The following is a 13970-nucleotide window of genomic DNA, read 5'->3' on the forward strand; positions in this document are numbered from 1 at the left end:
GACCTGGGTTTTTTTTACTGGGGGACAGACTGACCTTGGGGAATTGTACTGGGGACAGACTGACCTGGAGGGGGTTTGTACCGGGGAACAATCTGACATTGCGGAATTGTACTGGGGACAGACTGACCTAAAGGGATTGGAAGGATTGTACTGAGGACGACTGACCTGGGGGATTGTACTGGGGGCAGACTGACCTGGAGGGATTGTACTGGGGACAAACTGACCTGGGGGGATTATACTGAGGACAGACTGACCTGGGGAGATTGTACTGGGGACAGACTGACCTAGGGAGATTGTACTTGGGACAGACTGACCTTGGGAGTTGTTCTGGGACACAGACTGATATGGGGTGGGGGGACTGTACTGGGAACAGTCTGTTCGGGGGGGATTGTACTGAGGACAGATTGACCTTGGGGGTATTGTACTTGGGACTGACTGATCTGAGGGGATTGTACTGTGAGACAGATTGACCTGAGGGGGCTTGTACTGGGGAACAGACTGACCTTGGGGACATTGTCTTCCAGACTCACTGGGGGGTTTGTACTTGGGATTTTACTGGAGGACAGGGTTATCTAGGGGGATTGTACTTGGGACAGACTGACCTGGGGGAATGTACTGATGGACAGACTAACCCGGGAGATATTATTGGGGACAGACTTACCTGGGGGGATATGTACTGGTGGACAGACTGACTTGGGGGGAGATTGTACTCGAGGACTGACTTACCAGGGGGAATATTGTACAGACTGATTTGGGGGGATTATACAGGGGACAGACTAGCCTGGAAGGATTTGGGGGATTGCTGGAAGCTATGACCACTAGCAGCGATCCTTGTGTTCTGCAAGTTCATATAAAAAAGGGAAATTAAGTTAGGCGAAAAATGAAATTTTACTTACAAGCCAAGGTGGAAATCATATAGAATTTCCAGGTCAATCCAAAAAATCCAACCAAAGATGTGTTTTGTTGCCATCCAGGTAGAGATGAGCTTCGAACATTGCCTGTTCGCCTGTTCAGCGAACAGTGAAAAATTTGGGCTGTTCGCGGCAAATTCGAAAAGCCGGAACACCCTGTACAAGTCTATGGGAGAAATCTAAAGTGCTCATTTTAAAGGCTAATATGCAAGTTACTGTCCTAAAAACAGTTTAGGGACCTGGGTCCTGCCCTAAGGGACATGGATCAATGCAAAAAAAAGTTTTTTTCAGGAGCAGTGATTTCAATAATGATTAAAGTGAAACAATAAAAGTGTAATATTCCTTTAAATTTCGTACCTGGGGGGTGTCTATAGTATACCTGTGAAGGGGCGCATGTTTCCCGTGCTTAGAACTGTCCCTGCACAAAGTGTCATTTCGCAAGGCAAAAAGTCTTTTAAAATCACTTTGAATTGTCGGCTCCTGTAATACAGAGAACACTCAATGAGTGTTCTCTGTATTACGGAGCCGACAATTCATTCATTGATAAAAAAAATAAAAAAATAAAGCATCGGGTTCCCCTAAATTCAATTACCAGGCCCTTTAGGTCTGGTATGGATATTAAGGGGAACCCCACGTCAAATTAAAAAATTGACGTGGGGGTCCCCCTAAAAATCCATACCAGACCCTTTATCCGAGCACGCAACCTGGCAGGCCACAGGAAAGAGGGGGGGACAAGCGCCCCCACCCCTCCTGAACCATACCAGGCCACATGCCTTCAACATTGGTCTGTGACCGCTCAAAGCACCACGTCCCCATGTTGATGGGAACAATGCCCTGGCCGGTGGTTGTGGGGGTCTGCGGGCAGGGGGATTATCAGAATCTGGAAGCCCTCTTTAACAAGGGGACCCCCAGATCCCGGCCCCCCCTGTTTGAAATGGTAAGGGGGTACACAAGTACCCCTACCATTTCACAAAGAAAGTGTAAAAAATTGTTAAATAAGACAAACACAGTTTTGAAAAATTCCTTTATTAAAAATAACAAAAAGATTCCAGCGGTGCTAATCCACTCTTGCTATCCAGCGATGGATGATCATCTCTCCGGGGTCCAGCGATGGCTGATCTGATCCAGCGACAGGTGATTATATAATATAAGAAACGTCATCTCTGGGATCCCCGCAGTGTCTCCTCAGTGGAGACAGAAGACGGATGCATGTATGGACAGCGCTGGACTGAAAATCACCCGTCGCTGGACACTTTTATTGTTTCACTTTAATCATTATTAAAATCACTGCTCCTGAAAAAACTGCAGTTTTTAAAACTTTTTTGCATTGATCCATGTCCCCTGGGGCAGGACCCAGGTCCCCAAACACTTTTTAGGACAGTAACTTAGCACTAGTCCCATAGACTTTAATAGGGTTCTAAAGTTCACACGAAGTTTAGGTCTGTCCGCAGGTTCTGGTGCGAACCGAACAGGGGGGTGTTTGGCTCATCCTTACATCCCGGCATGATATCGTGTGGTGCCGATGCCATGAGCCCCACCCTTTAATTTTTATACATGGCATTCACGATGATAAGCAACACATTTCTACTAAAAAAGGCTTCCGAAAAAATGGCATGGCATATGACAAAGAATGCTTGTGCTGATAAATGTCAATAAGGTTAATTTGTATTTGGGTTAAAGTTAAGGTAATTAAAGAGGGATTCCACCTAAAAAAAAAAATATTAAAAGCCAGCAGCTGTAAATACTACAGCTGCTGACTTTTAATAAATGGACACTCACCTGTCCCGGGTTCCAGCGATGCCGGCAGCCGAGGCCGATCGAACGCTCGGCTCTCGGCTGCTGCAGTCACCATTCTAGGTGAGGGAATCAGGAAGTGAAGCGAATCGGCTTCACTTCCCGGTTCCCTAATGCGCATGTGCGAGTCGTGCAGCGCAATAGGAATTCTCTGCGCTGTCACTGGGACCTGTGTGTGTCCCAGCAGACAGCGCGGCAGGGCAGGAAATGACATAGACTCCCACAGGAGTCTATGCCCGGAAGTGGGTGTAAATACCTGTCTTTGACAGGTATCTCCACCCCCCTCCCCCCTGTAAGGTGCCAATTGTGACACCGGAGGGGGGGAGGGTTCCGATCAGCGGAGGTTCCACTTTAGGGTGGAACCCTGCTTTAAAATTGAAAACATGGTAGAGTGAGCTTTGCAAATTACTCAGAAGACCAAACCCAAGATCCTCCAGTCCAGTCACAAGACCTTCAAGCCATGTAACACATTTATACCAATGCCAGATCAGGCAGTTAAATGAGAGAACAGTTATGGAAATTACTTAATTGCCTAACTCTCATGATGTGCACTCAACAATGAAAAATCATCTCTTCAGGTAAGATATTGACCAACATTTTCAGTGCAATTGCAAACTTTTAAGCTCATTTATCATTGATTTGTATTTATCACCTAAAGTGAACAGGCTCAATTGCACATTTTTGTTATGCCACGTACACAGGACCAGTTTTCAAGTCCGAATAAACTCTGAAGGTTTTTCCGACAGAGTTCCGCTGAAACTGTCTTGCGTACACACGATCACACCAAAGTCTGATCATTAAGAAAGCAGTGACGTACAACACGTACGATGGCACTAGAAAAAGGAAGTTCAATAGCCAGTAGCCAATAGCCCCTGTCTCGTACTTGCTTCAGAGCATTTGTCATTTTTGGTCTGTCGGAACAGCATACAGACGAGCGGTTTTCCCGATAGGAATTGTTCGTCAGTAAAAAAAAGACTGATGAGGCATACACATGATCGGAATATACAATGAAAAGCTTCCGTCTGACTTTTTCTGTCAGACATTCCACTAAGCATGCGGAATTAGAGAATTGGCCTCTCATCTTGAGCCAGTTATCTTTTACCAGTAGAGAATGAAAACTTGTACCCTCAGCTTTCCATATTTATTGTTCACTGGCAGTGACGGACAAACTTACGATCCGCGAATGTGCCCAAATGTTTGTGAACCGCAGGTTTGCGGTGGACCCCATTCACTTTAATGGCAGGCAAACCTTAAAAACCTACAGGTCATATTTTCAGCCACAAAATACTTACTAGCTGTGCACACATAGTCCCATAACATGGACACTGACATACCAGAAGTATTAAGTGAATCTGGGATTGACGACTCAATTCAGGAGCACATGAAGGCCATGGAGGAGAGGCAAGGTCAGGCCAGGCTATGAAGATGGTGCAGGAGATGATCAGTGCTACAGTCAGGGCAGTGCAGTCCTGTGCCAGTGTCCCAATGTGCCAACCTGTGCTTGAGCCCCTGACCCCTCCCTCTGCCCAGCCTTTACCTCCACCTATGCAGGACTCCACTGCGGTGGTCTGGAGGTGCCAGTCCAGTGCTGATCCTCAGCCATGGTGCTGGCACTGTCTGCTGATTGGCTTCTCTGCTGCTATCTCCCTCACTGACACCAGCACTGAGATAGAACACTGACACCAGCACCGTGATATAGACTGAGCACTGACACCAGCACCGAGATAGAGAGCACTGACACCAGCACCGAGATAGAGAGCACTGACACTACACCAGCACCGAGATAGAGAGCACTAACACCAGCACCATGATAGAGAGCACTGACGCCAGCACCGAGATAGAGAGCACTGAAACCACACCAGCACCGTGATAGAGAGCACTGACACCAGCACCAAGATAGAGAGCACTGACACCACACCAGCACCGTGATAGAGAGCACTGACACCAGCACCGAGATAGAGAGCACTGACACCAGCACCAAGATAGATAGCACTGACACCACACCAGCACCGTGATAGAGAGCACTGACACCAACACCGAGATACAGAGCACTGACACCACACCAGCACCGTAACAGAGAGCACTGACACCAGCACCGAGATAGAGAGCACTGACACCAGCACCGTGATAGAGAGCACTGACACCACACCGAGATAGAGAGCACTGACACCAGCACTGAGATAGGGAGCACTGACATCAGCAACTCGCTGTGGGACCCAAAAAAATGACACCGATCAACCTCTTCAAACAGGAGGGTACGGGCATATAGTACTGTGTGCTTTTTTTGAGCCAAAGGTAGAAAAAAGGTCCATGTACTAGATTATATAAATCGTTTATAGAGTTATGCATATACATGGTCTACTGGTCACATGTGTTGAATTTCTCTGAGATCCATGCCTCATTCATTTTTATAAATGTGAGGTAGTCAACACTGTCGTGAGCTAGGCGAGTACGCTTATTGATCATGATCCCTCCTGCTGCGCTGGACGTCCTTTTGAACAGGACACTGGACGAGGGGCAAGCCAACAGTTCCATTGCAAATTGTGCAAGCTCTGGCCAGAGGTCAAGCCTGCCCACCCAGTAGTCCAGGGGTTCATCACTTCTCAGAGCGTCCACATCAGCCATTAACCCGATGTAGTTGGACACCTGTCAGTCTAGGCGTTCCCTGATGCTGGATCCGGATGACACCTGTCGATGGGTCGGCTGAAAGAATGATCTCATATCAGAAGTGACCAACACATCTTCAAACCACCCTCTTTTTGCAGGCGCTATTGGATTGGTACCTGCAACTCTTTCTCTGGGAGTGGGAATTGCCAGCGCACGCAAAAGCAGAATGCAGCATTTCTCTAAGCAAAGCCTGGAAGTGCTCCATTCTGACAGCCCTCTGTGATGGTGGTAACATATGCTTTTTATACGGGGTCCCTGTTAAAACACTGGAGCATGAAGGCCCCCATTTGCACTAAACTGGAAGCGGTGTGGTGGCCTGGCTCCTGCTCATCTTCCAGGATAATGTTGTCCTCCTCGTTCTCCTCCCCCCATCCACGGACAACAAAAGGGATCCCAGAAAGGTTTAAAGCATGCTCTTCTTGCTCCTCCTCATCCGCCCCGGCACCATCCTCCTCTGACTCCTCTTCAGACTCCTGTTGTTGACTTGTCTCAGATAGAGTAGCCCCCCCTGGGAATTCATCCAGCATTGCGACTTCCTCATCTTCCTGCTCCTCCATGGCTTGATCAATGACACAATGCAATGCACGCTCCATAAAGAAGGCGTAAGGTACGATGTCACTGATGCCGCCATGGCTGCGACTGACCAGTTTGGTGATCTCGTCAAATGGCCGCAGAAGTCTGCATGTATCACGCATGAGCAGCCACTGGCGCGGTGAAAAAAAAACAAGCTCCCAGAACCTGTTCTGCCGCAGAGTTCATACAGGTAGTCGTTAACTGTACGTTTCTGCTGGAGCAGCCTATCAAGCATATAGAAGGTTGAGTTACACCGCGTCACGCAATCACAAATAAGACGTCTGACCGGCAGATTGTGTCGCGCTGAATGTCAGCAAGGCGAGCCATGGCCGTGTAAGATCTTCTGAAATGGGCCGAGATTTTCCTTGCCTGCTGCAAGATGGCCTGGACCCCAGGGGATTTTGACAACGAATCGCTGCACGACCAAGTTTAAGACGTATGCCATGCATGGCACATGTGTCATTTTGCCCTGTTTCAATGCGCTAAGCAGATTGGCACCGTTATCACACACCACTTTACTAACTGTCAAATTGAGCAGTGTTAGCCACTGATCTGCCTGTGAACGCAAAGCTGAAAGGAGTGCAGGGCCAGTGTGGCTCTTGGCTTCCAGGCACAACAGACGCAGCACAGCATGGCAACGTTTCACCTGGCATGTCGAATAGGTTCTGGGGATCTTGGGCGGCGCAGCGGAAGAGACGCTAGCAGCAGAAAAGGAGGAGTCAGCCGAAGAGGAGAGGGAGGGTAAGGTAGGAGGAGGAGAAGAAGAGGCAGGCCTGCATGCAATCCATGGCGGTAAAACCAAATCTACATGGGTGCCACGGGTTACATGCTTGACGGCTGTCAGAAGGTTCACCCAGTGGGCAGTAAAAGTTATATACCGTATATACTCGAGTATAGGCCGACCCGAATATAAGCCGAGGCCCCCAATTTACCCCCAAAAAACTGGAAAACTTATTGACTCGTGTATAAGCCGAGGGTGAGACATGGCTGTCCATCCCTGTGTGTCCGTCCATCCCTGTGTGTGTGTCCGTCCATCCATCCCTGTGTGTGTGTCCATCCATCCATCCATCCATCCATCCCTGTGTGTCCGTCCATCCATCCCTGTGTGTGTATCCATCCATCCCTGTGTGTGTGTGTGTGTGTGTGTGTGTGTGTGTGTATTCATCCATCCATCCATCCCTGTGTGTGTGTGTGTGTGTGTGTGTATCCATCCATCCATCCGTGTGTGTGTGTGTGTGTGTGTGTGTGTGTGTGTGTGTGTGTGTGTGTGTGTGTGTGTGTGTGTGTGTGTGTGTGTCCGTGCAGCCTTGTGTGTGTGTCCAGCCTACCTGTGTCCCAAGCCTCCGTCCCGAGCCGCCGTCGTCCCGAGCCTCCTCTGTCCCGTGCCTCCTCTGTCCCGTGCCTCCTCTGTCCCGTGCCTCCTCCGTCCCGTGTCGTGCCGATGGATCGCCGCTCTTCTCGGCGGCCATTCTACGATTCAAAAGCTGCGCCTCCGTCCTCCGCCTGTGATAGGCGGAACACTCAATTTCCCAGCAGCCTGTGTTCCGCCTATCACGGACATCCTCTCATACTCGTCCGTAGTATGAGAATGAACGGATGTCCGTGATAGGCGGAACACTGACTGCTGGGAAATTCAGTGTTCCGCCTATCACAGGCGGAGGCGGAGAAGGAGGCGCGGCTTTTGAATTTTAATGTCCGCCGTCTGTCTGCTCGATACGCTGATCGAGCAGTCAGACAGCGGTGACTCGAGTATAAGCCGAGGGGGCACTTTCAGCCTCAAAAAAGAGGCTGAAAATCTCGGCTTATACTCGAGTATATACGGTACCTTCCCTGCCCATGTTTGCTAGACCACGTGTCTGTGGTCAGATGTATCTTGGCACCGAAACTGTGTGCCAGAGATACATTCACTTACCGCTGAACATGGCCATATAGCTCTGGGATGCCCTTCTGTGAGAAATACTTCCTTCCTGGGACCTTCCATTGTGGTGTTCCAATGGCCACAAATTTTCGAAAGGCCTCCGAGTCCACCAGTTTATATGGCAGTAGTTGGCGGGCTATCAGTTCTGACAAGCCAGCCGTTAACCATTGGACAAGAGGGTTATCCGGCGTCATCATTTTTTTACACTCGAACATTTGGCCCATGGAAGCCTGCCTAATTCCAGAAAAATGTGAGCTTGGCATGATGGAAGGTGGAGTGGAGAACAATTCCGAGGAGAGAGGAGAAGGAGAAGTAGAAGAGGCTGGACGGTGAGAGCCTGGAGTGTGGCTTTGTAGGTTCCGTTGCTCCCACTAGGCTCGGTGATGGCAGCTCATGTGCCTTCTTAAGGCGGTTGTCCCTAGGTGAGTGTTGGGCTTACCGCGACTTATGCGTTGACTGCAAAGGCTGCGGATGGCAACACTATTGTCAGCAGCAGACAAGTTAAAAAAAGCCCACACTGCGGAGCCATGTGCCGGCGTCCTGGGAGTGCCAGATGTGACCGTACATGGTTGATGCCTTGCTCCTGATACATTAGCAGTCTGGTTTGTCCCTCCTGTGCAATGTAAGCTCAGCCTGCTTCTCCTCCCTATATGCTGGTCCATATTTCCCTCTGAACCCCTCTCCTCTCTTGTGGGCACCCACGTGACATCCCTAGACACGTCTTCATCAACGTCACCTTCCCCACCACTATAATTAGAGATCTCGGAGTAGGCAGCAACAGCAGGGACCAACCTCCTTGGGCTGATCTGGGTACTGTCGTCAGACTGCTGAGTGGCGGTTGTTGCTACCTCCTTTTCCTGATCCAATGCCAGGAATGGCTGCACATCGGAAATGTCTTGTGATGGATCAGAAAATAATTCCTGTGACTCAAGCGGAGAGTATATGGTGGTGGTGGTGTTGGTGGTAGTGTCTTTGGGGGTGAACACAGCAGAGAGTGAACAGGGTGCAGATCGAGAGGTTGAGGAGGGTGCAGAAGAGTAAGACTGAGTGAGCCACTCAACCAAGTCTGGTGCGTCCTTTGACATGAACATGAAACGCACCTTCTGCAATTTCCCACTTTGGCTCAAGCCTGTTGCTCCTGCCCTACCCCTACCACCCCTGCGGAAGTGCCTGCCTCTTCCTCTGCCTAAAACTGCTTGCGGTTTTAATGTAAGAGGATAGTCAATCAGCATAACATGATAGTCATTCAGCATCAGCATAGGCAGTCTTAAAGGGATGTGACATTTCAAAAAAAATTATTCGGTTACATCAGCTTCAGGTGCTTGGTAACTGGTGGTGATCCAAGACTGATTCATCTTTATGAAGGTCGGTGGAGAGACGCACCCTCTGATCAGTTACAAAGCCTACAGCAGCACTGAATGTGTGTTCCGAAAGAACCCTGGATGCAGGACAGGCCAGTAGCTCAATTGTATACTGTGCAAGCTCTGATCCATCCTCAAGACTCAGTAACCCAGAGGATTTTCGGTGGGAAAGGTGTCCAAGTCTGATCTTACCCCTAGGTATTCCTGCACCATGTAAATCAGACATACTGGCGATGGTTGCTGGAACCAATCATACCTTGGGTCTGCGGACTAAAAAATTGTCTGAACGCATCAGATGGCCCCCTTCTCCAAGGCTCCTTCTGTGACTGACCGAAGCCTCAGCAACACGTTGTCCAGGACAAGGAATTTGTAACCTCCCAGTCTCTGGGAATGCGTTGCATAGACCTTTCTGCAAGGCCTCCCGGAGATGTCTCATCCTTTGCTCCCTCTGCGATGGCAAGATAAGGTCTGCAACCTTACCTTTGTACCGTGGATCAAGGAGAGCTGTCAGCCAGTAATGATCCCTCTCCTTGATCTGCTGAATACGAGGATCTTTCCGCAGGCTTTGCAGGATCAGGGAGGCCATGCAGCGTAGGTTAGCTGGGGCATTTGGTCCGGAGTCCTCTGGGTCACTAAGGATGACATGATCCGCAGCCACCTCCTCCCAGCCACGTACAAGTACACGGGTTTCTTGGGACTGTAAATCATCCCTCAAAGACTGCTGCTGATGCTGAGTGCCAGGCTCCACCTCCATGCTGACACAATACTCCTCCTGCTCCTCCTCCTCTTCCTGTGTGATCGGCGGGCCAGCAGGAACACTGTCTGGATAAAGGGGGCCTTGAGAGGCAAGGAAGTCATCCTCTTCCTGCCTCTGTTCTGCCTCAAGTGCCCTGTCCATTATTCCACACAGCGTGTGCTTCAAAAGGTGGACAAGAGGTACAGTGTCACTGATGCATGCACTGTCACTGCTCACCATTCTCGTCGCCTCCTCAAATGGTGACAGGACAGTGCATGCATCCCTGATCATGGCCCACTGGCATAGTGAAAAAAAAAACGAGCTCCCCTGACCCTGTCCTGGTGCTGTAGTCACACAGGTACTCATTGATGGCCCTCTGCTGCATGTGCAGCCACTGCAGCATGGCCAATGTTGAGTTCCACCTGGTGGCCATGTCACAGATAAGGTGGTTCTTGTGCAGGTTCAATTCCTTTTGGAGCTCAGCGAGCCAAGCACTGGCATTATATGACCGGCAGAAATGCACACAGACTTTCCTGGCCTGTAAGCCCGGGTACCTGCCCAATAACCACTGCACCACCAAGTTAAGGATGTGAGCCACACAGGGCACATGGGTCAGTTGTCCCTGTCAGAGGGTGGAGAGGAGGTTGGTGCCATTTATTGTCACAAACCACCATTCCTGGCTTAAGCTGGCATGGCGTAAACCACCTCTCAGCCTGCCCCTGCACAGCTGACAGAATATTTGCCCCAGTGTGTATCCTGTCCCCCAAGCACACCAGCGCAAGCACGGCATGGCATATTTTTGCTTGTGTAGCCCCTTGAACGCCTACGGAGCACCGCTGGTTCTGAGGACAAAGCACAGGAAGAGGCCATGGAGGAAGAAGAAGAGGAGGGGGTGGAGGAGAGAGGTGTGTCACAACCAGTAGTAGCATTTTGGAGGCGTGGTGGCGGAACAGCCTCCAACACTACTGCACCTTGTCCTGCATCCTTCCCAGCTGCCAGAAGAGTCACCCAATGCGCCTTGAAAGATAGGCAACGTCCCTGTCCATGCCTGCTGGACCAGGAGTCAGAGTGATATGCACCTTACCGCTGACTGCCCTGTCCAGTGAGGCATGGATATTGCCTTCCACATGCCGGTAATGAGCTGCAATCGCTTTCCGTGAGAAAAAGTGGTGTTTGGGAACCTGCCACTGAGAAACTGCACATTGCACAAACTCATGGAAGGGGGCAGAGTCTACCAACCCAAAAGGCAGCAGTTAAAGTGCTAGCAATTTAGCCAAGCTAGCATTCAACCACTGGGAATGTGGATGGCTGGGAGTGAACTTCTTTCGACGGTCCAGTAGCTGGGGCCGGGAAATTTACCTGCCACGATTGGACGTCGGTGTACCACTAGCAGATTGCCCGCAAGTACTTGGCTGTGACACACCTAATTCTACACCTTCATCCTCTCAGTGCAGGTTTCAGAGAGGACTGAAGGTATAGTGGGGTTGGAGATCCCAGCTGATGAGGAGCAAGGAGAGGTCCGCTTTATTCTTTGGTTTGGGTCTTTAAGGTACGCTTGCCAATGAACTGCATGGCAGGTCAACATATGTCTGGTCAAGCATTGGTGCCCAAGTGGCTGAGGTTTTGGCCACGCGAGATACGCTTGAGACATATGTTGCAAGTAGCAGTGCTGCGATCTGATGCATTTGTCTCAAAAAAGGCCCACACCAAAGAACTTTTGGTATAACGTACAGAGGCAGCACCCTGCACAGGCAGAGTTCTGCAGTATGATTCAGCCGGTGTGCTGCCCTTAAGCTGGCCCCTGGAGGTCATCCTGCCTCATTGATGATGTGTCTCCTCCTCCTCCTCTCTCTTACAAGGCACCCACGTGGAGTCAGTGACCTCATCATCCCCTCCCTCCTCATCACTGGAGAAAACCTGGCAGTATGCTGCAGCTGGTGGAACATGGCTGCCAGATTGCTGTCTTTCTTGGGCATCCCCTCTCTCTGGGCTCATGCTACTGCCTTCCTCTAGCTGGGTATCATCATCAGAATCTTCAAAATGCTGGGCATCCTCCTGGAGCATGTACCCAACACTGTGTTCAAACAGTTCGGGGGACTCCTCAGGAGGACATGGTGGGTCTAGGGAAGGAGTGACTGATGCAATTGAGACAGAGAAGAGGCCACGTTGGCAGCTGCTTTGCCAGTACCCTGAGCCTGGGTGAGAGAGGATGAGGAGGATGAGGAGGGCTTGATCATCCACTCTACCAAGTTTTGGGCATCCTGCGGCTCAACACATCCATCTGACGAAAATAAGGACAAGCGTGTCCCATGGCCACGTGCTGATGATGATGCACAGTGTCCACGACCAGCACTGTTGCCTCTGCTTGCCCTCTTTTATTGGTTCGTGACTGTCTGCCTCTGCCTTGTTGGCCTTCCAGACATACTAATGGCCTGCAGCGAGATGAGAACACCAGCAAGTGGGGTAGCTTTTAGGGTCACACTGAGCAGATGACACAGTACACTGACTGTAATTACTGCAGCCTGTGGTATAGGATCTGAAGAACATGAGCAATTGGGGTAGCTTCAGGTGTACACTGTGCAGGGGGCACAATACACCGACTGTAACTGCTGCAGCTGCCTATGGTATAGGACCAGAACAACACGAGCAATTGGAGTAGCTTCAGGTGTACACTGTGCAGGGGGCACAATACACCAACCGTAACTGCTACAGCTGCCTGTGGTATAGGACCAGAACAACACCAGCAACTGGGGTAGCTTCAGGTGTACACTGTGCAGGGGGCACAATACACTAACTGTAACTGCTGCAGCTGGCTGTGGTATAGGACCAGAACAACACCAGCAATTGGGGTAGCTTCAGGTGTACACTGTGCAGGTGGCACAATACTCCGACTGTAATTACTGCAGCTGCCTGTGGTATAGGACCAGAACAACACCAACAATTGGGGTAGCTTCAGGTGTACACTGTGCAGGGGGCACAATACACCAACTATAACTGCTGCAGCTGCCTGTGGTATAGGAACAGAACAAACCCAGCAATTGGGGTAGCTTCAGGTGTACACTGTGCAGGTGGCACAATACACCGACTGTAACTGCTGCAGCTGCCTGTGGTATAGGACCAGAACAACACCAGCAATTGGGGTAGCTTCAGGTGTACACTGTACAGGGGGCACAATACACCGACTATAACTGCTGCAGCTGCCTGTGGTATAGGACCAGAACAACATCAGAAATTGGGGTAGCTTCAGGTGTACACTGTGCAGGTGGCACAATACACCGAAAGTAATGACTGCAGCTGCCTGTGGTATAGGACCAGAACAACACCAGCAATTGGGGTAGCTTCAGGTGTACACTGTGCAGGGGGCACAATACACCGACTATAATTGCAACAGGTTCAAAGGAAATGAAGACACTGTCTCTGCGTCTATCTGTCTCTATGAGCCGCAAGACACTACGCAAGGCCGCCATGCAGGCTGCCTTATACAGAGTGGGGTGTGTACTAAACCCCCTGAGCCATAATTGGCCACAGGCATCCTGCCTGTGGCCAATTATGGCTCTCCTCACTAACGGCGCTGTGATTGGCTGAGCATGTGGGTCATAGTGCATGCTTGGCCAATCGTCAGCTAGCAATGCACTGCGATGCCGCAGTGCATTATGGGCCGTGAGCGCCACTTGAATTTGGCGCGAACGGCCCATAAAGTTCTGGTTTCACCGAATGGATGTTCAACTCGAACATCCCAGCTCATCCCTAGTACTGGAATTGCCTAGGTGCTACAAAAAAGAATTATTCAGAATAGAGAAAAATACATTCTTGGGTAAGTAGAAACAAATTGGCAAATGAAAAGATGGTTAACGAATGTATGCCAATGATAGCTATTGTGAACAGAAAATTCCAGGACGGGTTTATTGCCAGAAGTCCCTCTACCAGTTATTTGCACGGATTTAAACTCCTCTCTCTCTCTCTCTCTCTCTCTCTCTCTGTCTCTCTCTCTCTGTCTCTCTCTCCCTCCC

Source organism: Lithobates pipiens, unplaced genomic scaffold (assembly GCF_037356315.1).
Source record: "Lithobates pipiens isolate NorthernLeopardFrog02 unplaced genomic scaffold, aLitPip1_a1.2 Scaffold_22, whole genome shotgun sequence".
NCBI lineage: Eukaryota > Metazoa > Chordata > Amphibia > Anura > Ranidae > Lithobates > Lithobates pipiens.